The sequence below is a fragment of the Pteropus vampyrus genome, unplaced genomic scaffold, assembly GCF_000151845.1.
Source record: "Pteropus vampyrus isolate Shadow unplaced genomic scaffold, Pvam_2.0 Scaffold5, whole genome shotgun sequence".
Classification (NCBI taxonomy): domain Eukaryota; kingdom Metazoa; phylum Chordata; class Mammalia; order Chiroptera; family Pteropodidae; genus Pteropus; species Pteropus vampyrus.
The window spans coordinates 17866227-17893470 of NW_011888786.1; the positions used below are offsets into that span (position 1 = coordinate 17866227).

General features: G+C 40.0%; 1 long non-coding RNA gene and 1 pseudogene across 3 annotated transcripts in view; both read right to left on the minus strand.

The window, feature by feature from the left end:
• The window catches only part of LOC105295845, an 89272-nt gene that overhangs the window by 33529 nt on the left and 28499 nt on the right, over positions 1-27244 (minus strand). For 2 of the 3 annotated variants that reach the window (XR_896203.2, XR_002781905.1), the window contains exon 5: positions 5148-5465. This is a non-coding gene — a long non-coding RNA (uncharacterized LOC105295845). Of the gene's footprint in view, positions 1-5147; positions 5466-10069; positions 10298-27244 lie in introns of those variants that run through there. The other variant, XR_002781906.1, reaches the window with a different exon arrangement.
• LOC111744010 lies at positions 6980-7098 on the minus strand (annotated as a pseudogene).

Sequence of the window (27244 nt, forward strand, 5' to 3'; positions counted from 1 at the left end):
TAATCCAGGATACTTTCCTTATCTTAAAGTCAGCAGATTAGCAACTGTAATTCTATCCGCTACCTTAATTCCCCCTTGCCATATAGTCTAACATATTTACTGGTTCTAGGGATTAGAACGTGGACATCTTTGGGGTGGGGGGGTGGGGGGCATTATTCTGCCTACCACCCCAAATATAGATTGGAATGTAAGTTTCATGGCGGGGTGCCAGAACCGGTCTTCTCCATTCTCCTGCACTTGACACATAGCAATATATATTGCTCCATTTGTGTGTCTTAAAAACGAAACCTCGAATGACACATACTATTCTAAGAGCTTTACATGTATTACATCAACTTCATTATATAACTACTCTGTGAAATAAGAACAATTATTATTCCCATTTTACATCCGAGAAAATGGAGACACAGAGAATTTAAGTAACTTGTCTAAGGTCACTTAATGTTGAAGCCAAGGGTACAAACCTAAAGTCTAAGGTTTTAACCACTGTGCTCTTAACCACTATGCTGTAGCCCCTCATAAGAGAGTCATAGAAAAGTGAAGGTGGGGCCTACTTGGATAAACTTTGGCCTGACTGGCAAGCACACAGAGAATGCCATTCTCCTGACACATGGTTATTTGGTGTCTATCTAGAGACTGTTAGTAAAGACAAACTCACTAAAACTCCTTTGAGAAGCAGTTTTATTTCGATCTTTCAACCAGGTCTGGTTGGGGTCCAACTAACCACAGCTACCCACAGGTTCCTGAGGATACTTTCAAGCTAAATGCAAACCCTTTCGTTTTCCTTGAGTAGGCCTCCTGTGCAGAATCTCTTTCTGCTTTCCTACTCTGGTGAATTGGGTTGGCCTTGAAGAAACTCAGAGACCACCACATTTGCTTTAGGGCTAGATCAGAGCCAGGCTCAGCAGCCAACCTCTGTAGCTTCCCCCTGGATCTCACCCTGTTCTCACTCAGAGACTAAAGACCCCGCCACATAGACAAACACCCAAAACTCAGTACCCAGAATTCATCAGAAGAGGGAAAGTAAGCGAAGGTCTTTTATAACCATTTCCCTTCATTCCTCCCCCAAATTTCCATCTCCCAGGCCAAGGGAGCGGGTGGGTGAGACATTGTTCTAAGAGGACTCCATTGTGTGTTTGATGAATACCAGGGTCCCACCCTCAGGAGGCTGGGAAAGAGAATGAAGAGTGGGTGGCCAACAGACAGTACTTTTCTTTTTCTGGCAAATAATCCAAAAAATGGATAATTCCCAGAAACATAATCAAGTTAGCAATCCATGTGTGATTTGGCAATGTGCTTTCTAGTCAAATAATGACTTAAATTACTTGTGGGATTTTTAAAGGAAATTTTACTTAATCATTTTAATAAGGATGTTCCTGGGAGACAAATTTTTCAAAGAATTTTGAGGCAAATAGGACTGAGGTCAAAGTATTATCTCTAGGTCTATGTCATAACAGCTGTTCAGAGTACATTATCCCCCTTTTAATGACCCAGCTACTATATCCACGAATTCATATTCTCTCTCTCTCTCTCTCTCTCTCTCTCTCTCTCTCTCTCTCTCTCTCACACACACACACACACACACACACACACACACATACACACTCACTGCCTATCTCAACCATATACATACATCTATTTATATAGACACTTTCATAATTCCTGAGTATTTCCCAATCGCCAAGGAATTCTCCCAGCATTCCTCCTGAATGCTGTCCTGCTTTCCGCTTATATAATTCCGCTCGCATATTGGCAGCACTGGAATCACTGAATGCTACTGTGTAGACGGTTGATATCAGTCCCCACACATAAGGTGGTACCCTGGCTGCTATTGATGTGACTTAGGGCAAATTATTTAACCTCTCTGAGCTGCTGTTTCTGTATATAAAACTGGCATAGTAATAGTACCTAACACATGCTGAATACTGAGCATCAACTATGTACCTGGCATTGTTCTAGGCACTGAGGATATAGCAATAAAAAACAATGATATCCCTGCTCTCAGGAAGCTTACATTCTCATGGGGAGGATGTGAGTCTCAGGCAAACAAATAAGATGATTCTAAATAAGTGCTATTAAAAGTAAAAGGAACTCTCATACACTGCTGGTGGGACTGCAAATTGGTACACCCACTATGGAAAACAGTATGGAAGTTCCTCAAAAAACTAAAAATTGATCTACCATATGATCTGGCAATCCCTCTACTGGGTATTTACTCCAAAGACTTGAAAGTCCATATCCAAAAAGATCTTTGCTCACCAACGTTCATAGCAGCATTATTTACAGTGGCCAGGACATGGAAGCAACTGAAGTGTCCTATGATAGATGACTGGTTAAAGAAGTTGTGGTACATATATACAATGGAGTATTACTCAGCCATAAGAAGAGATGAAATACTGCCATTTGCAACAACATGGATGGACCTCAAGATAATCATGCTAAGTGAAATAAGCCAGAAAGAAAAAGTTGAAAAATTACACGATATCACTTACATGTGGATATAAACCTAAAAGCAACAAATGAACAGGACAAACAGACTCATGGACATGGATAACAGACTAGTGGGGGTGGTTACCAGATGGTAGGGGGTGGGGAGAGAGGGGAGGTAGATGGGATAAAAGGGGTCAAATATGTAGTGACAGAAAGAAATCTAACTATGGGAGGCAAACATACAATGTAAATATATATGCCTTACCATTAAAACGTACAGCTGAAACATCAGATTTCGTTAACCAATGTCACCACAAAACATTTAATTAATTAATTTTTTTAAAAAAGTAAAACACAGTAATACAATAGAAATTTAAGGGGAACATATGATAGCCAGCCTCAATGATAGCTGCTGCCGATCCTTGCCTCCTGGTATTCCTGCCCTTGTTTAGTTCTCACCACGCTGAATAGAGCTGACCAACATAACCAGTAGAATATTGTAGAAATGATAGTGTGTGACTTCCAAGGATAGGTCATAAAAGACACTGAAGCTTCCATTTTGCTCTCTCTTGGATCACCCAATGTGGGGGAATTCAGCTGTCTCACGGACAGTCCCATGGCAAGGTGGTAATGAAAGTAGCCTCTTGTCAATAGCCAGCACCAACCTTGACAATAGCCAATGCTGGCTTGCCATGTTGAAGGTGATGCCGGCAGCTCCAGCATATTCACAAAAACCCCAAGCTATCGACAGTCAGCCAAGCTGCTCTGAAATTCATGACCCACAGAAACTATGAGACTATAAATTTTTATTGCTGTTTTAAGCTACTAAGATTTGAAGTAATTTGTTACACAGCCATAGATAGCTGATACAGAGAGCTGTAGAAAGGATGATCAAGAAAGGCTGCAGTGAGTTTCATTGTGTTTGGGTTATTGTGAAGATTAATAAAGTGTACAAAGTGCTTGGCATAGGGTCAGGCTCTTAGTGCATGCTTGGTAAACATTAGCTATGGTTGTTTTTATCGTTTATGGTGAAATTAGACTTTATCCAACACCCTCATATTACATATGAGTGCCTTGGATCTAGAGAATTTCCCACATTTGCCCATATCACACAAAGCAAGGGTCAGCCAACCTAAGTCTAAGAGCCAGATCTCGTAGCTGCCACTAGAATTTGAGCCAGACCTTTCTTCACTCTGTCTCTTCCCCCCTTGCTTGCACAAAATATACTAGAAGGAGGATGTGACAAGTCTACTCACAGATTAAGGCTCTACTGAATTTGCTTTACCACCTTTTGTAGACAGAGCAGAAGACAGAGAGAAAGTGGGTGTGATCTGTGCAGAAGAATTATTCCATGGCTTTCCCATGAGAATCCCTTCAGAAAGCAATGGCCATGGCCAGATGAGCATTTCTGAATTTATGTGAAATGCTCTCCTCTTGGCTAATTGCTGCTGGGAACCCAACAGCTGTTTTTAATATTTTGACGTTAATCACCTGACCATGGGGAGGAAGAAATAAAGGGAGATTGTGTGCAAAGCCCATAAGCCTTTCTGTGCCTCAGCCTCCAAGATCTTCTTAGAACAGGCGGCTCCCATATGCTGCTGTTCTCATCTTTCTGCAGGGTCAAGGATGTGGCCCGCTTTCCTCTCTTGGTGGCCACCACATCCATTCTCTCATCCATTCTTTGAACATCGTTCTGTCTTCCCTTCCACCCCCATGGCCAGCTGTGGAGTAGCACACGTCCCCTATACCTCCCTCTTCCTTGTTTCCTTCAAAGATAAGCTCACAGGCTCTGCTTGTTATAAAGAATTCACTGCTAGTCACTATAGAGAAATAGATAACAGGCAAAGAAAATAACCAAAGTCAAGAAAATAACAAAGACTGCAGATGTGACCATGTCACTCTCTTACTTAAAACTTCTGGGTCATTTCACATAACCTACAGAACAAATCCCATGCTCTTTAGGAGGCACACAAAATTCTCCAAGCCCTTGCCTGGGTTCAAATCCCTACTCTGCATTTGCCAGCTACGTGCTCTTGAACAAGTTACTGCTCTCTTGGTGCCTCATTCTCTTCTAATGTAAAAAGAGGATAATAACATAGGGTTGTAGTGGGAATGAAATGAGTTAATACGTTTAAAGCCTTACTTAGATCAATATCTGGCACAGGGTAACTATTCAATAAATGTTCTCCACGACTACTATTAGTATTATCATTATTTTATTATTATTATTATTATTATTATTATTATTATTATTATTAACACCTCTACAACATTATCCATTACTCCCTGCCTTATACTTGCTTGAAGATCCCTCACACACTTAATCATCTCCATGCTATTTTGCTCTATTGGCCTGTGCCTAGACAGCTTTAACCTTTCTTCTAGTCTGGTCTTTAAAAAAGATTCTACTCAAGCCAATCTCCTTTGGGAAGCATTCCATGACCATCCTCTCATCATCACAGGCTGGCTCAGGTCCCTTCTTCTGTGTTCCTATAACATCCATCTTTAAGAATATGTGTGTCTGTTTCATTTATCTATAGCTGTGTAACAACCTGCCCCCAAACTTAACAGGTTAAAATAGCTATTTTATCTGCTCACAATTCTATGGGTCAAGAATTTGGGCAAGGCTTGACTGGTGGTTTTCCTGCTCCATGGGGCTTTAGCTGAGGTTACTCGCTCACTGGGCTGAGTAGAAGGCCCATGGAGGTTGCACTCACATGAACTGCTTCTGTGCTGCTCTCACACTCTCATTCCAGGCCACTCGCTTGGGCTTCCTCACAGCATGGTGCTCTTAGGGAGGTCTGGTTCCTTACATGGTGGCTGGCTTCCAGGAATAAGTACTCTAAGAGTGGCAAAAGCCAGAGCTGCAGATCCTTTAAGGCCCAGCCTTGGAGATTATGCAACACTGTTCCCATCACAGCCCAGTGGTCAAAGCTAGTGACAGGACCAGCCCAAATTTGAGGGCAGGAGTGAGGATAATGTAGCCAGCTTGAAGTCACCACCACAGGTCCCTTTTCCAATAAGATTCTGACCTCCTGGAAGGCAAAAAGAAAATTCTATTGGTCGTGGCATCCCCAGCACCTACCTAGGAAGAGTGCCTGGAATAGAGTAGGTGCTTAACCAGCTACTGTGAACTGAACCCCCACACAAACACAGGAAAGCTTGAGAGGAGGACGAGCCAGCCTGACAAAACCCTGAAGGCAGCTCCTCCGAAAGCTGCCAAAGCCGCCTACCCACAACCTCTGCTTTTTGTCAAATTCATCTTTAGTTTGTTCCTGGCACAACAAGGTATGCAAGCAATGCCAAAGTCACTAATCAAGTACCAGTGCCTCTAACCAGCTTTAACATGGATAAAGGGCAGAAGTGAAAGAACTTAGTGTAGTCCTTATGCCTATCTAAAGGACAGATAAAATAGGAAATGTGTCTGTGTAAGCATTTCCAACCCTAGTACTGTGGAGATCCAGAGCATCCCCACCCAAGAGGACTCTCAAACCTCCTTATTTGGGAAAAACTCTCTCTCCCCCAAACCTCATGCAAACAGCAGTAAAAGCCAGTGGCTAGACTATGAGGCTCACTCCTGAATTCCCTAGAAAAAGCCCTGTTGTTTTTGCCCAGGGCTCATGGCAGCAGCCTGAGATTACTGCAAGAATGCCAACCTCCCAAGATCAGGCGCCAGGGGCAGAGCCACAGAGAGGTAAGGGCATGGGGGTGAGTCAGTTCAGACCACCAGCAATTGTCTGTGGAGAGAATGTCCAGGTCTTGTCTGCAGCCAGACTGGCACAGGCACTTTATTTTTAATGAGCAAACCTTTAGGAGGAAAACAAATACAACTTTAAAATATCTGAGTGGGCAGGTTTGCTTCTTTATTCATTTTAGTAGCCCGTATTCTCACCAATGGGATGGATCAGGTCCACCCCCAACTTGGAGGTACCCAGGAGGTACCTATAGACGGAGCCCACCTGGCACACAACAGAAGTAGGAAAGCAGCGCTCCTTCCCTCACTGTAGCTGAGGACAACTTGGCAGATGCCAGCCCTCCTGAAGAGAATCACTTATACAATTTAGGAGTGTTTTGGATACATAGAATAATGACCCATTTAGCAACTCTCTGGAATCCTTGAGAGTGAAAACTATTGCCTAAGTCACCATCTTGTCTTCTTATGAGGTAACCAAGGGTACAGAAGACACTGTAGGGTCAGGGAAAATACAAGCCCCTTTCCTTCCCATTGTAAGCTGGGTAGAATTCTGGCAGCTGTAACATGTGGGAAGGCAGGAGGGAAAGGGGCCACATTCTATATTCCCCAGGTTACCATTTTTTCCCCCCAATGTTCTTAATCCCCCTTCAGAAACTAAGTTATGAAGTAAGAGGCTCATCTCAAACATCAGTGTTTCCAACCGACAGATAACTAGTGAGAATCTACAACATACCAGGCTTCATTCCAGGCAAAGAACTTCAGAGGCCAGGTGTCTGCTAGACTGAAATTTTCCAATGAGCAAATGCAAAGTCAACTTTATTTTTTTATTTTTATTTTTATTATTATTATTTTTAACGCCCACAGTACCTGGTGTTCCTAGGTAGTCTCCCACCCAAGTACTAACCAGGCCCGACCCTGCTTAGCTTCTGAGATCAGATGAGATTGGGCATGTTCAAGGTGCCATGACTGCAGACAACAAAGGCAACTTTAGATCACGATAAATGAAAAAGATAAAATAGAATAGTGGGAAGTATGATAGAGAATGGTTTCTTTAGGTAGAATACACCTCTCTGGAAAGGTGACATTTGGAGCTGGGCTCTCAGTGATAACACAGAGCCATGGTCTGGGGGAGAAGAGCCTTTGGCAGAGAAAACAGCAAGGGCAGCCTTGAAACAGAAATGAGCTTGGTGTCTTTGAGGAGCAGAATGAAGGCCAATGTGAAAACAGTAAACACAATGTGAGATAAAGTGGATGAGCTAGACAAAGCCTACATCATGCAGGGCCTTGCATATCATAATAAAGCACTGGATTTTATTTCACTCCATATTTTGCCTAAGTATCACTGTTCCTGGTTCTTTAGCACTATAATGATTCATTTATCAGGGACAAAAATGTTCGAAAACAGGGGTCCTCAAAATGTTGTTCCCAGACCAACCATATTGGCATCCCCTTGGGAACCTGTTAAAAATGCATTGTCTCAGGCCTCACCACAAAGTTGCTGAATCAAAAACTCTGGAGGTGAGATCCAGCAATCTGTGTTTAGCAAGCCCTCCAGATGAGTCTGATGCACAATAGTTTGAGAACCACTGCTCCAAAGAAAGGGATTTCCTAGATTGCCGAAACTTCTTTAGGAACAAACACATTGTTAAAGAAGACAAAGAAATATGGATTACATATTTTAGTGAGATTCTTATCTTTTTTAAAATGGAAATAAAAACAGTCCATAGATTCCAACTGACTTTTTCTGGACAATTCATGATCCTCAATATGTGGGCTGTGACACAATGATGTTCTTAGAGTCTAGGAAAGTGGATGAAGCTCCTTGCCACTTAGTGGCTGGCCCAAGGTGGCTCTTCTTTGCGAGATTTTGTGCTTGCTTTTCATAGCTGCTCTATTGCACCCTTTGTTCTTAAGAATTCACTTTACCTAATAATAAAAGTAATATAAAAATTAAAATGGTGATTAAGAACTTACTAGATACCATTTACTATGCTTCAACAGCACTGTTAGTAGGTATTATTACCATTCTGATAAAAAGAAAACAGGCTGTAAAAGGTAAAGTAATATATCCAAGAACACAAGGCTAATAAAGGGCAATTCTGGTATTCAAACCCAAGTGTAGTCATTATTTATTGCTAAGTAACGAATAACTCCAAACTAAACAGCTTAAAACAACAAACATTTATAACCTCATGTTTTCTTCAGATAAGGCAACCAGAGGTATAAAAGATACCACATAGAGCAGGAAAGAGTATGAAGCCCTTTCCTTCACACTGCAAATATCTGAATACATACATACACACACACATACACACAAAGGAAGGACACAAGACCATATGAATGAAAACCAAGAAAACACAACCAAAGAATACAGAGGCTCAGATATTAGTTTTTAGATACCGACTTAAAGAAAACAACTTTACTTAATTTCTTGAAAGAGATGAAAGTCAACCTTGAAAAATTTGACAGAGAACTGAAAACTGTTTTTTAAAAACAGCCAATGAAAATACTAAAAGAAAAATAATAATAACCAATTAAGACACAATATGACATATGTGAAATACACAGATGAATGGATTTAATAGTCAACTGCACATAACTGAAGAGGGAATTTGTCATGTAGAAGAAAATATCCAGAGTGAAGCATGGAGACAAAAAGTAAAGGGAAAATTAAAATAGAGGACAAGAGAAATAGAAAAGCACCTCCTTAATGAAGTTTTTAAAATCTAAATATCACAAACCAATACTTTTCCAAAATGCAATTTAAATAAATTAGAACAAGGAAATAATAAAAAGACATACCAAATATGAACCCAAATTTTTAAGAGATTCATAAAACATAAAATTATTCTGCCAATTGCTAAGAGGCTTTGAAATGCTTACTCTCTGTGCTTATCTTTTTTCAGACTGTGGCACTTACACGAAAGACACATAAAAAGATTTAATATGTGCTTAATTGTAGTCCCAGAAGGTGAAGAGAGAGATAATAGAACAAAAATGCAAGTTGAAGAGTTAACTGCTGAGACTTTTCCAAAAATAATTAAATACATCAATTGACAGATTTAAGAAACCTAAAATTGGTTAAATGAAAGAAAACTTAAGCACTTTCTATTAAATCTGTTAAAGACCATAAACAAAGAAAATATCTTAAAAGCAGCCGAAGGAAAATTTATGAATTGCCATCAAAGGACCAATCACTAGACTAACAGCTAATTTCTTAACAGCAACATTGGAAGCCAAAAGACGATGAAATAATAACTTCAAAATGCTGAAAGAAAATAACTGCCAACTCTGAAGTCTATTCCTAAGATATATATGACATGTTCAGACAAACCGAAACAGGCAGAATTCATCCTTAACAGATCTGAACTAATGTATTACAGCCTTCAGGCAAAAGGATAGGATACCAGTTAGAAGGCCAGAAATGCAAGAAAGAATGATAGGTATAAATGAATATTAATATATAAAACTATATAAAACAATAAAAATAATGTCCTGTGGAGAATAATACACTGTGAGATAATTAAGTCCAGAGCAAAACAGAGTTATAGTGTTTTAAGTTCATGCATTGTCCAGGATGAAGGGAAAAACCCAATTAATATTGTAATTTTTGTAAGTCAAGTATTTATGTTGCAATATCTAGTATAACCACTACAAGAACTTATAGGACTGGAATAAATTTTTAAAATCTTCAATCAATGCAAATGAAGCAAGAAATGAAAGAAATGAAATATAAAGCAAGCAGCACAAACTGAAAAGCTGAGAAAGATGGCAGATTTAAACCTAATATCAGATATTAGGTTACATGTGAATATTTAAATTCCCTGATTAAAAAAAACAAAGATTGTCAGACTGAATTACATTAAGTTGCATGTACTATTTACAAAAGACAAATCTAAAACATAAGAATTGCCAAAGATATGATGATATCAGTATCACCCATACTTTGCCACTACCTCTTCTTCTCAACCTGCAGGGAGAAGTCTTGAGCTTCAGGATACATTCTTTGGCTTCTCTTACTTCATCCAAAATATTCCATCAGTTAACTGATAGCAACCTGAATGTGTTGCTTCTTTCTCCTTCTCCAGATCTGGATGAAATTAGATTCTTGACAGTGACCATGACAAAATTATGTTGCTCTCTTCAAGCTCTGCCTCTGCTTCCATTCATTGCCTGTGGACCAATAACTGGAGTTAGGTCTCAAGGTAGCCCAAGTGGAGAAATACAGTGCCTGATCTAGAAGAAAACATGTTATCCTCAGAAAGAACTGCAGGACGTGGCTAAGATGTATCAGCATGAGCAAGGAAGACACAACTGAGAGTGACTTAAGGGATGATAAACTAGAGCAGGAGGAGAGAAGCAGAATACAAAGGTGAGGGAGGGGTTATCGGTTTGGAAAACCCCCATAGAGTTAGTATTTGTGTTTCTAAATGGTTCCTTGAAGCTTGGACATAATGGTGCCTTACAATAAATTATTGGGAGAGGCTGCAATACAATGGCAGAAAATTGGGGAAGGGGTCAGATGCTCATGGAGACAGAAATGTTAGAACAAATTTATCATGTGAGACATGCTTCCTAGGAGGATTCAGAGGACATTCCTTCATTAGGCAATAAGGAATATGTCAGCGAGGAGGAACAACATCTTTGAGAAACTTAGTGATGACCATCCACTGTCAGCCAGAGTGGGAGGAGGTAACTCTGCCATACCACAGGGCTCCCTAGTCTCAGTGGGAATGAGAATGAGATTCCAGAATAGCAAAGGCCAGCTGTCCATGCTTAACCATCAAAGTGAAAATGGATGTAAACCACAACAGGCAAGAAGGCTAGAGGGGCAACCAGAGTGCCTCCATCCACAGAGGTTTTGATGATGGCTAGCAAACCATAGTGGTCTTAGGAGTAAGATAGACGAGTAGTCAGAAAAGGGTATTACATGACTTGTATAACAAAAATGAAAAATCAAGAGTTGTCAAGAAGAAGGTCAATGTGCCCACAATTTCCAGATCTGAGCCAGTTCTCAAACCCAAGCCTGGGTCCCCTTGACAAAGAATCCTGCAATCTCTCCCACATTAGTGAGGTTTTTAGGGTGTTCAATGATCTAAGGTATGTCAGAACTGTAAAGAACAAGATATTGCACCTTGGGCTTAGTATTGCCAAGAAAAAAATCCAACACTTGTTAAGCCCCGTTGGGTTTTGAAGAAACATAACCTATGATAGGGAATACTGCTCAAACCTCTGTATTGGGCAATTTAAGACATTCATAGTTTGGGGTGAGACCCAGAGCAAGAGACAGCTCTGTAGTGGACCCAGACTGCCATGCAAGGTGCCTTGGCTCCTACAAACTGGCAGATCCAATGATGCTAGAGGTATCTGTGACAGATGAGGATGCTGTGTAGAGTCTGGCAAGCCCCAGTAGGAGAGTCATAGGATAATCTCCAAAGGTTCTTCTGAGCTGCCTTGTTCAAAGAGAATGAATGCCTGTTTGAAAAGCGACTTCTGGTATGCTGTTGAGCTACATTAGATATTGACATTTCTCCCTACCACAACTGTCTCAAATTATATTTTTCCTTTTCTTTATAATAAAATTTCCGGAAAGAATGGTCTACATTTTCATTATATCTACTTATTTTTTTTTCCATTCTGTTTTAAAACTACTTCAGTCAGGCTTTCATCCCCACAATTCCACTAGAACTGTTTTTGTGGAACTCACCAATGACCTCCATGCCCAAAATCCAATGGCTAATTTTAAATCTTCTTCCTATTTGATTCATCAGCAGCATTTGACCCGAATGGACACTCCTTTCTTGAAACGGCTTCTCCCCTTGTTCCCTGAGCCTTCCCTCTCTCTTCCTGTCTCACTGGCTCCTCTTCATCACCTTGGCTGGTTCTTCTCATATCCCTTAACCACTAATGCTGGAGTCTCCAAGACTTAGTTCCAGATTGCTTTTCCTCTCCACCTCTATCCTCTCTTCTTAATTGACTTCATCTCATTTACAGCTTTAATTTTTTATGTGCTTCCCACTCCAAAATTTACACCTATAGCCCCATCTTCTCCCCTGAACTTCGTGATTCCAATAGGCTGCGGACCTCTCTACTAGCTATCTCAAACTTAACCATTCCAAAGCCAAATTCTGGATCCCCTGTCTCCACACCTGCTCCTCCACCAGCCTGCTCCATCCTAGTAAATAAAAGCTCTATTCGTCCGGCTGCTCAGACCAAAGATTTTGACTCATCTTCGCTTCTTTTTTTCTAAGCTCACATCTCATTCATCAGAAGATCTTGCCAGCTATCCCTTCAAAGTACTTAGAATCTGGTAAATCCTTAGTTCAACCCACTATCATCTCTTGGTTAGATTACTGTATCATGTTTCCATGCTTCTACCTTGTCCTCTTCTATTGATTTTCAAAACAGCAGCCAGAATGATCTTGTCTCTTGCTGAAAACCTTCCACAAGCTTCCCATTAAAATTTAAAGTTCTTGCAGTGACCCATGATGGCCCACAAGGTCTGCGCAGCCTGTGCCTCTGACTCCCCTCTGACCTCATCTCCCACCCCTTTCCCTGTGCTCTCTCTGGAACATTCCTTTTGTCTTGGACATGGTCTCTTCAGTTAGCCTTAGGGCTCACGCCCTCACTTCTGCTCCAAACTTCACCTCCCTAGCAATACCGCCCCCTCTCTCTCACTTATACCCCTCTTTATTTTTCTCCATTGCATGTCTCGTCACTTGATATATTATATAATATATTAATTTTATTGTCTGCCCCGTCCCAGTAGATTGTAAATTCTGAGAGAGCAAGGGCTTGGTTAATTTCTGTATCCCCACCCTTTATGACAGTGGCTGGAATAATTAAATGCTCGATAGATGCTTTATCAAGTCCTTTGCTAAACCTAAAGTATAAGAGGTGAAGTATACATCAAAAGTGATTCAGACCTTTAGAAGCTCCCAGCTTGCTACACTTCCCCATAGCACAGGGTAAGTACCTTTGTAGGCTACAAGAAATAGTTATAATTAGAGGAATGTAATCGAGCATACCAAAAAAAAACTCACTTTACTGCTTTTACTCCCTCTGAACTTAGGATATTACCTGATTTCAGAGATTTAACATAGATCCATTGCTATAGCAAATTCAACTATTAACACCCAAATCCACATATATTTTCTGTTCTCTGTGAAATAGGAGAGTTCCGTGTGGCCAGGTCTGATTTTATAGATAGACAGCAAGAGTCTCCAGATGATGAGTTACACATCCACCCCTTTCCCGCCAACTCCCTCAAAAGTCTCTCCTACTCTGGTTCAGCAGAACCTGAAATTACACAATTTAGAATCCACTGACCTCTGAAAAAAGTAAGTCACGCCCCAAGGACAGCTGCAAACAAAAGCGTTCCTAAGCCAGATTCCTTGTTGACACTGGTCTCTGGTTACACCCCAAGCATAAAAAGGAGGAAATTCAGTCTTCAAAGCCAATGCTTCCCCACTTTTGTCTGAACCCAGCAGAATCCCTTCCCCCACTCCATCCTCCATACAAGGCATGCACTGTGAGGTCAAAAACACAAATGCTGCTGCTGGGGGAGGCATTTTCAGGTTACACACTATATATAGCTAAAGTAACTTACAGATTTGGTCTCATATTACTCACCTTGGGGAGGGTTTAAAGCCTTAAACAATTTTCTCTCTAGCATGCCTGGTTGTGAATCCCCTTTCCAGTCCAAAATCCTTTCTTGGCCCAGACCCCAGGAGTCACCTTTCAGAAGAATTTGGCCACTCCCAGCTCACCCTCTTTCAGCCTCCTCACAAAAGCAGAGACTTTTCCCAAGGGTTCAATTCTGCCCCCAAAGAGGCAAGGTTAGATGGCTGACATCTCATGAGCAATTACCTTGTCCCTGGAATTCCAAAGGCCTTTCCTTGGACCTTTTGCAGTTTCCTGGAGTGTGAGTCTCCTATTTTTCCAGGCCAGGATGCAAATGCCAGACCCGAATGAAGTGCCTCCCCACGGCACACCAACAACAGATTTCACACCAACAACAGATTTCACTCATCCACCCTGATGCATGTTCTCTTGGCCTCACCATCCTTCTTAACCCAACGTCACACGTAGCCCTGGACCTGGGGTAAGATGCAGCAGCACTTGTCATTCTCGCTCTGAGCTGTTCCATTCACCTACGCGAACCAACTGCGTTATTTTTACAAAGGAGAAGACTGAGGTCCAGAGAGTGGAGGCCGTGTACTGAAGGTCGAAGTATCTGTTAAGGTCGAAGAGGGCAGGGATCCCTAACTTACAGACCCACCAGGCTTCTCCACAGGCACCGACCTCCACACCATTCTTCAGAGTTTTTCTCCTCTGGCTTCTCTCTCAATTGTCTTACCTTTAGAATCTTTCATAGGGAGGTATTTTTTTTTTTTTCCCCAAGGTTTCCATCTGGACCCAACCCACAGGCACATCTCAGTAACTTCCTCCTTGTTCCACTTAAAAAGCTCACTGCTCTGTTCCCTCAGTCTAACTTCTGGGGTCACACCCCTCTACTGCCCCCCATCTTGTCTTCATTATGTTGTAAGGAACTTTAGAGTTCCTAAAGTATAGTTATGTATAGCACCTCACTGATGATCATAAAAAATCTTCTGAAGTTGTCAGGGAAGGTAGTACTTTTTCTACATTTTCACAAATGCAGAGGTTGAGAGGCCGAGTGAGGGGCTTGACCACACTACCCAGTGGATAAGTCACATAGCCCAGGGGTAGGATCTTCAATCCTTACCTCTGTTTTAAGTATTTTTTGTTCTCAATGTCCTCTCCCTCCATAGAGTGGTCCCCAGGATGCCAATCATTGCTCTCATCTATCTTTTCCCCCTATACATTCATTCCCTTGGCCTGAAGTCATCTGTCAACTTCTGAGTTTATATATACATATTTCTATTTTTTTCCCCAGACATTTCCATACTTGGATAACATCTTAGGAGCCCTATGCCTCCTTGAGCACGCCTACCTTACTTACTATAGCATGCTGTGAGAGCTTAAGGGCTAAGAATATGAAATCAGACCTGTATCTATATCCTGGCTCTGCCTCTTACCTACAGTATGACCTTAGACGAGTCATTTAACCTCTGAGAGCTTAAGACTCTTCTTCATTTGTAAATTGAAAGTATGACTATCTCACAGGGCCATTGTGAGGATTAAATAAGGGTATGGTGGCACAGAGTAAGTGTCTCATTAAAAAGTAACTATCATCTTTATCATTATCATCAATGACATCATTGATATCTCTTACCTGGGATGGTAATGCTCTCCTAACCACATCCTGCCCCCAAGCATACCCCTTCCCACTGTTTGGGCCATCTATAAGTTATCTTTCACATATACACAGGCCTGGAAGAAAAATTAAGGAAAAATTATGAAAAATGTTGCTTCTATACAAATATAAGCAAAGGAATTTAAAACACACACACACACACACACACACACACACACTGAAATTCCACCTACACACTCCCACCCTTCATCCCCCAAATAAAACCCAGTTGCATATTCTGATCATACCTATCATTAAGAAATTTATCACTTCCCAGATAAAAGTCCAATGATCGTCTATAATGCCTTCAGGAAGCAGACTGGGCTCTAACCATATCAAGTCACTTGATATTTTCCGAACACAGCAGATCCTTTCTGCAAAGAGGTTAAAACTCTGGGGTTCAAATCCTGGCTCTATCACTCTATCTGTACGACTGTGGGCAAGTAGCATAATCTTACTCTGCCTCAATATTTTCACAATTAAAAAGGGGAGAATAACTGTCCCAAAGGTTTTATGTGAGAATTAAATGAGATAATCCATGTAAAATAGTTAACAGGTGGCTGCACATAATAAACTCTCAACAAGTACTACACATTTATTATTATTAGTGCTCATATGCTTTTCCCTTTGCCTGAGCTAGTTCCACAGGATCTCACCACCACTCCCTCCTTGCTTCCTGTCTGTCTAGTCATCAGCAAGATACCTCTTGGATTGATGCTTCTAAATTCCCTTCATGGCAGGTACATATCCTTTCTTTAGCCCTTTCTGCTCTGAGCTATCTGTGCTTGTTTGCCTAGAGGCCCCCTTTACGATATCAGGAGCATCTTGAAGATGATAAGTCTCCTGCCCACTGCAAGAAAGAAGAGGGGAAGAGAAAAGATGGAAAGAAATGATGCCCAAGCTGTAAACTCTATAATCTTAACCCTTAACCTAAACAAAAACTTAATGTTAAAAAGCATTATATTGACTCATAGGTTCTCAGTACTATCCTCCCAAGAATTGTTTCCACATATTTAAGAAACTTCATTTACATCACTTCACATCTGCCTCCAACTCCACCCCTCAATCCAGAATCCACTTAAGGAAAGGTGTTGTTTCAGCTGTACCCTTTCCTGACATTCTCTTTTGGAATTTTTTTTTTTTTTAAGATATTAAATTGTTAACTACTATGAATTTGTTTATCTTATCTAGTCTTCTTTATCTAAAGATCCTGGTCTGTTGGCAAGCCACTTTGCTTTGGAAGAGCATACTGTGCAGGAGGAGGAACCACAGAAGCCAATGCTGAGAGAGCCACATATGCATAAGCCTGCGTCTAGCGACTGTAAGACTTATGACACACACACTCACACACAAATTCTTGGCCCCAAGACCAGGGCATTTTATTTGCCATTATATATGTTCTTTCCAGGAATTAAATGCCTCATGGCAAATGAGAAAGAAGTAGTTTTCCCACATCACCACCTCCTCCTACCAGCTCCACCAAATTCATACTTTCTACACATCTATTAAAAATAGGAGCTACATAAACAACTTAAAGTAAATGAGAAAAACTCAGTGTCTCCTAAAATTGACACTTCTGCATTTTGCAAAAGAATATATACATCTCATATCCTCTTTTGTTTGTCAAGACACACACGGAAAAAAAAATGGGGGGGAAATCTAGATTCTGTTTGTTTTAATCTGGAATGCAAATGACAGGCGCCAGCCCTCCCACCTCACAATGAGTGCCTTGGAGAAATGGTGATGTGCCAGCAGTGGGGGCAGAGCTGTTTTTAAAGAACCAAAACAAAATTGCAGGAACTGGAAAGCCCAAATGTTTGTAATGTCTAAACTGGCTAAGAAACTGTGGCGTGAAAGCCCATACTTACAGAGACCTGAGTGGCCCAGAAGTATAGAGATATCTGGGCTGAATCCTGTAACAGCAGGTGCAAGTTACAGATGGGAGGTTCAGTTGTGGGAATACGCCAAGTACATAACAAAACTCAATTGAAGGGAGCCAAGTTTAAGATCATAGCTCAGACAGGAATACAGGAGGCAGCAAATTCCATAGGATTTAGGTATAAAAGGAGAATTGCCATATTTTTTCTTTAATAGTTAAATACTGAGTAAGCAAAAGTAGCATCATATTTACTTTTTCACTGAGTACAAATTCATTCTTTAGAAACAAAATTCTCTTGTATATCATTTAGTTCTCCAAACATTTCAGAATCAGTTCTATCTTCATCAAAATAAAAAGATTAATTTTGTTTAAAGAATGTTTATAAAAATGTGTATACTTAAAGTCCAAGTATAAAATGAAGCAAACAGAAATATCCTAATATTAAAACAACACAATCCTAACTTAAATCATAGTTTTGCCTATTCGAGTTTCCAGATTGACTTGTACTGGTGGAATGGACGGGGCAAAATGAGACAGAAACTAATATTTTTTTAAGACTTTCCAATATGCTAGGCACTATTGAGATTCCTTACAAGCATGTCTAATCCTCACAGCAGTCTTATAAGTTAATTATTCCTATTTTACAGATGAGGGCACCGAAGCTCAGAGAAGGTAAGTAACTCCTCCAAAATCACACAGCTTGTGGATGGCAGAGACAAGATTCGAATTCTTATAATTAGAATTTTTTCTTTGATACAGTTATAGAGAGCCCACATACATCACTGGGTATTACAGAGAATATGAGGAGAACTTGGTACTAATGAAAACCTTGTTAAAGTGAGGTGGTTTTGGATTAGATTTTACTATTTATTAGAGAATAATTTCTGGTGAAATTTTTATGTATTGTATTTTTTACATGTCAGAATTTGTACGTAGAAATTTATAATTAAGTTTGCAATATTTTAAAACTATTATTTGTTCTAATTTAAAGACATTTTCATGTCTTTCTTTATATTTTTTTATGGCATAGTTCCAGAATCGAAAGTGAAAAAAATTCTACTTTAGCATGTTCTCTGCACCTCCAAAGTTTCTTAGCTGTTACCAGTAGCTCATATAAAAACAAACATGTGAGAAATCTCTAAAGTAAAAATTCAGTTTTAAAAAACAGCTAATAGGCACTGGAAGATATTTTCTAGAAGACAATATTAATATATAATTATTTTAGGAAAAACTATAAATTTGTTTAAAAGAAAAAAAATTAAATAACCAGATTAGATCACTTAGAGAAATAAGTACTTTTCTTTGCTCTACCCTAAGATCATATTGCTATTTAACCTGCTTTTAAACAAACAATAATTTTTAAATATTTTCTATCCTTTAAGCAAATGCCTACCACAGAAGCATAAAAAACCCTTGGCAACATTCCAGAAGAAATTCACCCTGCATAATGCGTTCTAGCAAATGCTCAATAGCTTTCTGGTGAACCTGCTGGCTCAGTGTGCACTGGAACAGGATCTGAAAAGAACAAAAGAAAAACTGATAGGCATTTTCCTTTTTGTTAGTCTGGCGAAGTAGCCCTCTGCTCATTTTAGCAAACTTTCCAAGCTTGGAAAAATGAACACGCGGGTGGCTAAGTTACAAACTCTGCCCTGGGCTCTGGTGTAAACTGTTTTACTACCTTCGATTCCTCAAAATTCAAGTATAATTATATTGTTTGTCTTTTCATCTAATAAAATGAGATTAGCATTTGGTTCATTTTGGAGTGAAATTGTTTAGAGGAATGTATTCTTCCAAATGACTAGAAGGACTGTCATAACGAGAATGCTTAGATTTTGTATAAACTCCATATAATATTAAAAAGAGGGAAACTAGAGGGATAAACCTCTTTGAAACATTTCAAAAGCATTCGTAATTGGCTAAAGCTATTAACTTCTCTAGATATTTTTTCAAGGATTTTACTAATCACAAAAAAAAGACTTTAAAATAAAATCCATGTCCCTTCTATAAAATGAAATAGATGTACATTTTAATATATTATGCAACTTTTTCTTAGGATGAACATTTCCTACTTAAAAAAGATGACTGGACATTTTACATGTCTATGAAACCGTAGTGATACATTTGGCCCCAATTATCTCTCTGGGCATGGAGTGGGGGAGGCAGGGTTGGGCTGAGCTGGCACAGGGTGTGTACTGAGAGCCTGTTTGACCTTAAATGCCCTGAATGGAGGAAGGGGAGGATGGCTGGAAAGGTAAAATTTTCTCTATTTGATATTCTAGGGCGACTGCATAGTGCTGAAACCAAACCCACCTTGCAGAAGAGACACTATATATCCCAATGCCACTCCTGGGGGAGAACCAAAATCCTGGAGAAGAACTAAAGTCAGTAAGTAGAACTTGTCTCAGAGGCCCTCCCGTCATCAGTGCCTGTTTCTCACAGGTCTCTTTCTAGTTCCCTGGGCCACTGAGAAGAGTGCAATAGAAGGACCACTGGCTCAAGACTTAAAATGTAGACTTTTGTGGCATCAAGGAGATGCACCGACAGGATTAAAGAGAAAGGACTCATCGCACAACTTTAATGGCTAAATATAAACATTTAAAATGTACTGTGCTGGTTGTAACATTCTTTTGACATTTCTTCATTCATTACTGTGCTGGAAGCCTCAAAAAATGGAAGAAACCCGGCTCTAGGGACCTCTGAGAGGCCCTGGCTACCAGGAAGTTATGCGATATATTAGGAGAAGGCAAGCTTTTTACCAAAAAAACAAAAGAAAACAAACAAAGAAAAAACTCTCAACTGCTTTCTTTCTGCAGCAGAAAGCTGGGCCTCGAGACTCCCAGTCACCAGAGCAAATCATCAAAAGCAAAACCAGCATAAAATAGATGAAACTAAAGATATCTTTGACTGGCACCCTTATCCTGATCTCCTTTCCCTCCCCAAAGGTAAGTCTGATTATGAATTCAGTGTATTTCCTTCTAGGTCTTTTTTTTAGAAACACACACACACAGAGACACACATACAAACACAGAATAAATGATCTTATTTTATGTGTTTTTAACATATTTGATATATGCTATGCATATCTGAAAAATTCTTTATTCGTTCAACAATATTTTGAGACATATTCATGTTGCTACATATAGATTTATTTCATTACTTTCAGCTGTTGAATAATAATCATTTGAAACCACCATTCTCATTTAACCATTCCTCCTTTGAAGGATGTTCAACATTTGTCTCGATGATCTGGTGCATTCTTCCAGCCCACTTGATCTTTTCTTTCTCTGAAATCTGACGGCACTTTATTTTTCATAGTTGTTTCATGTTTGTGAGGTCTGTCTCCCAGACTAGAAGGTAAACTTTCTAAAGAGCAACCTCTATGCCCAGCTTCTAAATATGCATTATATAATAATTTGGTAAGGAATGAACTTTGGGCTTTTGACTTCCTCAGAAAGCTTAATAGCAGCTTTGTACTCACAGAGATTCAACAAATTCTATTTATTTATTTCCTTCCCTTTCTTAAAAGAGAGATTTTATATTTTCAAAGTTTCAACTAAAATTCACTTCCCTTCTCATCCTAAATTTAAGGTACTCAACATCATCTTAAGATAGTCCATATCCTAAAAGAACAAACTAATCAAAAAGAGACTCACAAATATAGAGGACAATCTGGTGATGGTCAGAGAGGAGGGGACTTGAGAGGCTCAGAGAAATGGGTGAAGGGTTAAAGAAGTACAAATTAGTGGTTGATAGATGGTCACAGGGATGAGGAGCACGGCATAAGGAATGCAGTGAGCAGTAATGTAATGGCTAGGTGGAGAGCCAGAGGAGAGAAAGAGCAATTAGGGGGATCATTTTATAAACTATATAAATGTCTAACCAATGTACTGTATACTTGAAACTAATAATAAAATTTAAAAAAAAAAGTCCAAATCCTAACACTGGCGATATAATAAAGGTTGCACCTTTTAAAGATGAGTGTGTGTGTGAGAGAGACACAGACAGACAGACAGACAGACAGAGACCGAAACAGAGCCAGAGAGACAGACAGGGACAGAGAAGAGGAGGAGGAGGAAGAGGGGGTGGGAAGAGAAAGAAAAAGGGGAGGAGGAGGAAGAGATTGAATGGAGCCAAAACCCACCTCAGGGTGTGGCCCGAGGGCCCCTGCTGGCCTGGAGGCAAAACCAAACACAAAGGACTGATTCTCTTTGCGAATGAAATCTGGAAAACAAGCACTTTTCCTTCTTTCCTTTTAACAATCTCATCCTGCCATTTTTACTTCACACTTTAAGGCTGCTGCTATCAAAATCAGTTTTCATTTCTTTCCCTGGAAATTTTGCTTTTGACACTTTAGTCATCCTTAAAAAAAAAAAAAAGAAAGAAGGAAAAGAAAAAAAAAATTTTAAATGCCCTTTCTAGGGACATCGAAGAAAGTGCAAATTCTCCCATCCGCTCAACAGAGATTCTCCAGACCACTCCATCAGACTCTGGATTATGTCACAGAGAGCTAGTCTGAACCCAGAAAACCTTGCCAAAGACTCAGCCATTACATTGGAGAAGACGTGGAAGTATTAAGGCTGTGGAAGCAAGTAGGCGTGGAGGAGCCCTCTGTGTTTGTGTTGTGCCGTCTTTTCATTTTAGGAAGTCATTTTGATTCTTTCCTCGTCCAAGACAACTTCAGCAGAAGTTTTCGGCTTTTTAGGTTTAGTTCCTTTGCTCTGAGTCCCCTCAAAATGCACATATACTCATACACAGGCAATTCTGCAAAGAATTTTAAGGACTTAAAATTCCCTGGGATCTAGAGGAGGCCAGGTGAAAAAGATCTAAACTAAGGTAGGGCTGCCAAGAATCCAGATGTCTGCAGAAACAGTAAAAGTGATAGGCACTGTAAGCACTGACAGCGTTAGGTTCACTGAAGGAGGAACGCACAAGGCCTCAGGGGTTAAGCAAGATTTACTGTAGCAGAGCGACAGCCTGGCTGAGCTGAAGATGGCATCAGCTCCGAATGTGAGGGGACCTGAAATTTACAGGAGGCTTCAGGTGGGCCTTTTGGTGGGAGTATTTGGGGCTGGTAAATTGGTGGGGAAGGGAGGAGAGTCCGGTGAAGCAGGAGGTGAGCATGTAGTGTTGCCAACCCGGATGCAAGGTCCGGTTCCCACACAAAGGTAAGGGAGAAGTCTGGTTCCCACACTACAGGGGGTGGGGTAGGGATTGGGCCCTCCTGGACCTAACAGACAGTAGTGGCAAAATGAAGCCAATTTTCATATTTGGATATTGGAGAAAGAACTGCTGATGCTGAGTTGGTCTTTTCAGACACGCCCATATCTATCGTAAATAATGAGAGTAACAATACATCATCAATATATCATCGTCTTTGGATGTACAAGACATGACTATAGTGATAAGGAGATTTTCTCACTGAAAATGTCTACACCTATAAGAAGTGCTAGAAATAAGTGAGTAAATGATCTTGCCCCTCAGAGCCTTTCACCTCAATTTCTTATCACATATGTTGCATCATTTCTTTCAGTAGATACTCTATCCTCAAAGTCACTCTTAGTCTTCTTCAGCTTCAAAGACATCTTCCTATGTTATCTTCATTAGATGTAATCTATTCTAAACCCTTAACTATTCCAAAAACCATATACAGCAGGTCTTCAAGTAACATCATTTCTTTCAATGTCATGTCATTATAACATTGATGAGATGCTGTAGGGACTTAGCTCTTGTTAATATCAATTAGCCTACGGTAAAATCAGTTTTGTAATAAATTATTTCGCTTAAAGTCGCAGAACCTATTGAGGATGTTAAGTGAGGACTTACTGTACTCATAAGATTACTTTTATCGTAGTAACTTCCATTATTTACAGAGTGACTGCTGTGTCAGCTATGCATGCACATAGCACTTAAAATATACTATGTATATGTATTAAATCCTTACAACAACCCTGCTATGTAGATAGTAGTATTTCCACTTTTTAAAGATGAGAAATCTAGGGCTCAGAGAGAACAGAGTTACTGAAGGTAACAGAAGAAGGAACTGGCAGAACTGTGTTCAACTTAATTCCATTGACTGCAAACTCTATCTCAGTTCTGTTGGCTGAGACCAGAGTCCTGTTTTTCCAGATTATTCTTGAAATTACAAAATTTACAGTTTATATGTGTTCTTGGCCGTCTTTGACTTATAGAATATTAGGGCAGAAAAAGATGGTAGAGGCAAACTTGTCTGACCTTCACACTTTACAAATGAGGAAACTGACACTCAACAAGGATGAGTTACCGGTCCAACCATGGCCTTCTCTTGTCTGGTTCTGAGGGGGCAGGAACCACATTCTATAGTAAGTAATTTCATGCTTCCCCTAACATAGCCCTAGATGCACCAAAAATCTTTATGTGAACATGTGATGACCATTCCAAAAGGAGCAGAAACTTAGGTCCAGAGCACCAAAATGACCAGAGCAATGGAGAGCCAAACTTAGAGGGCATCTACCTCAAAGGAAATAGAATAATCCAAGGTTTGCCCCTCCCCAAACCTCCCACAGGAAGCCAAGGATGTCTCCCAGTCAGCAAAGCTAGCAATGAAAACAAGCCACGTGAAATCACAGCACAGGAGGCCCAAGAAACCAACACCTGCATCCTAAAACCACTTCTACAGACAGCAGTGACATGCAGTCCAATAAAGCAGATAATTTCAAAGCCCTTCACTTTAAGACGGTAGGAGCTGGAATGAGGAGGGAAAGAACAAGTCAGTGCTTGAAAGCTTGCCTTTAGGTTTGTTATCAAGCTAGAATAACAAGCGATTGCCGTATTTCAAATGTGTTTTTAAAAGCCCTAAATCAGATAATTGCCACCTTGCATTGTACTTGAAAATGCAAAAATAGAAAAGGAAGAAATTGTCTAAGGGCAATAAACCAGGGAAACAGAGACAGGGCAGAGGTGTGGGCTGTAGACGATTAGTACAGATGCTTGTAAACACTTACTGTGTGACATAGTTGACAAGCCCTGTTAAGAGCAGAGAACTAAACATGGTTCCAGTCTCTCTCTGGGAGAGAGAAATAATAATAGAGCAAGAGAATAAAGAATGTAACTGTTTAATCAGCATTTTATTTCCTAAAGAAGAGAGTTTAGGTGACAATGCTTTTAACATTAATTTTTATCGCTTCATTACGCTGTTAGGGAACATCAAAAACACAAAGTACTATATTTAATAGATCATATGTGAAAAAGAGAGAACACACTAGTTAGGTCAATGGCCTAGGCTTGTCTGAATTAGTTTTAATTGATTCATTTAACACCTCCAAGCCATTCTGGGCTATTCTGTAAATAAGTATGATTAAATACAAGATACTACACAAATGTTCAATGTAAGTATGTATATATACATGTATAGAGAGAATATGTACATAAACATATATAATACATATGTTTTGTACATATGTATTATATATATGTATTATATATGTTTATGTACATACCTATATATGTTGAATATATTGTGACCACTTGATATATCCAGGTACTGAGCTGAATAAGCTAGTTCACTGGGCTCTCAAGGTATAAATCCTGAGACCTCTCAGGCCACATGTACTATTTGCTCAATCTGTAAACACATAATTATTGAACTTGCCTTCTAAAGTAACACCACACCCTGGATATGATGCAAAACCCAGCATTACGAGATAAGCTGTCTCAAGTTTCTGCTCGTTATAGTGCCTAAAGTATTTGTTCATATGCCCAGGATCTGAAGCAGAAGTAAACAGTCGGGCCAGTATTGTAGGGACACCTGTGTTACAAAATCGACTTTCTTGCATTGTGAAAGCAATGAATGAAGTTTGGCAGGACTCCTGTAGGAAAGCCGAGTTGTCCCACAGCACCTTGGTCAAGCAGGACTTCGACCTTATGCCTCTCTCCCTAACCTGCCTAGGTCAGCCTCCTTTCCTCGGGTATCAGATCTAAGCTCCAAGTCATGGTTCCCAGTGCCACACCTCACCTCCTGCTTGTCTTCTGTCCACACCCTCACTCAGCTAAGTGAGCCTCGCCCGCTGTTCATTTGCAGGGCTCTCAGATCTCCAAAAAGGCCTTTGCACAGGGCATTTAACATGCCTGGACTAATGACTCTTTTTATCTTTAAAACTCTACAAAGTCACTTCTTTTGTGAAGTCTTGTCTATAATTAGACAGAACACAATGTCCTGGATAAGAGGCTGTCGCACAATTTCGCTTTGTGGTTAGGTATGATTTTTGATATCCTCCCCTCCCTACCAAGATGTGACATAGCTGAGTGATCAAGAGCAAGAATTTGGGAGCCAGATGTTCAGGGTTTGAATACTGGATCCACCACACGCTAACTATACTTAGGTTTCCTTGACTGTGATAGATACAGATGATGATAGATAGATAGATAGATAGATAGATAGATAGATAGATAGATAGATTGATAGATAGATAGATAGATAAAGATGGACAATCAAAGAGCTTTGTGCAGTGAATGCTACATCAGTGAATCCATAATAAATGTGATAATAAGTGGCAGCCTCTATCTGCCTTGGTGCTCAGGGATGATAGAGGCTGTCTCTGTGGTGAGCTGCAAGGGCATGCCTGAAATTGCTGCAGCCGCATAGGTCAATTGTCCCAGTGGAGGGACCTGGTCTGGTGTGACCAAATGCACAATTTCAAGAGAAGGCAAATTCACATCTCTGGATTTTAAATTGTTGGTTTACATTTAAAAAATTTATGTTTGAGCCAAAGAAAGCATATTTAGAGGCAGATTTATCCCTGAAGTCACTATTTTGTGATCTCTGACATTTGTGAATCTATAGCGGTGTATACGTGCTTCCATTTTTCTGTGTTTCTCCTTCCTCAACTCAATATCCTAGAGGCAGCTGAAAGTATGAAGGAGGTATTCAATTAAGACCAGCTGACCAATGAAGGTTTTTAATGAACAGATCCCAGTGGAACTTTTCTGAATGAAAACAAGGAGTAACTTAGTCACCCACATTTACTGCTCTCTGCATTTGTCTTTACTTCAGGTCAACAAACCAGGTCCCGGGAACACAAAAATCAACAAGATGTAGTCCCTGATCTTGAGGAATGTACAGACTTGTGAGGAACACAGAAATAGACAGCTGTAATGTTTACAAAATACATGGATACGTATTATCATGTGATTTTATACCCAATGTATAGAAGAAAACTGAGGCACAGAGAGGTTAAGTTCTTTGCCTGAGATCACTCCACTAGTAAGTGGAGTCGTAACAAGAACCCAGTTCTGCTGACTCCAAACCCAGGGCTCTTTCTGCTGCATGTTAATGTTCTAGACAACACAATGCTTGCCCGTGACACTGGAGAAATCACGCTCATTAAAAGGGCTGATATCCAGTGAGTTAGATTGAGGCATAGATGGAATCGTGGCATGCAAGCTTTGAAAAGCACCTGTGAATGGTTAGGAAAATATTTTTCTTCTTGTTAAATATAATTTTCCACCTACCAAAGAGAATTTGATACCCCTTTCAACAAAGCATAATACCATATTTTAAAAAAAAAAAAAGGTTAAAAGTACAAGGTAGTGAAAGGAAACAGAGATGAAAACCCTGTTTCAGAAAAATCAAGGGTAAGAATAGGCAGCGCTACCGTCTGATCTCGGAAGCTAAGCAGGATCGGGCCTGGTTAGTACTTGGATGGGAGACCATCAAGGATGCTGTAGACATAAAAAAAAAGAAAAAGAAAAAAGAAAAGAAAAAGAGGGGATTGTAAACTGACAAGGTCCTTGTAATCTGTGAGGTCAACCAAGGATTGCTTTGCCTAAAAAAAAAAAACCAAGGTAGCATAAATGGGCACAAATCCTAGCTCTGAGCTTCCTGAGAGACAAGGCAAACTGAGAAATGACAAAGTTATTGCTGTTTCTAAAAGAAGGCATATGAATTTTAAGTTTAGCGTTTAGTATCACCACTTGTTCCCTAATTTCT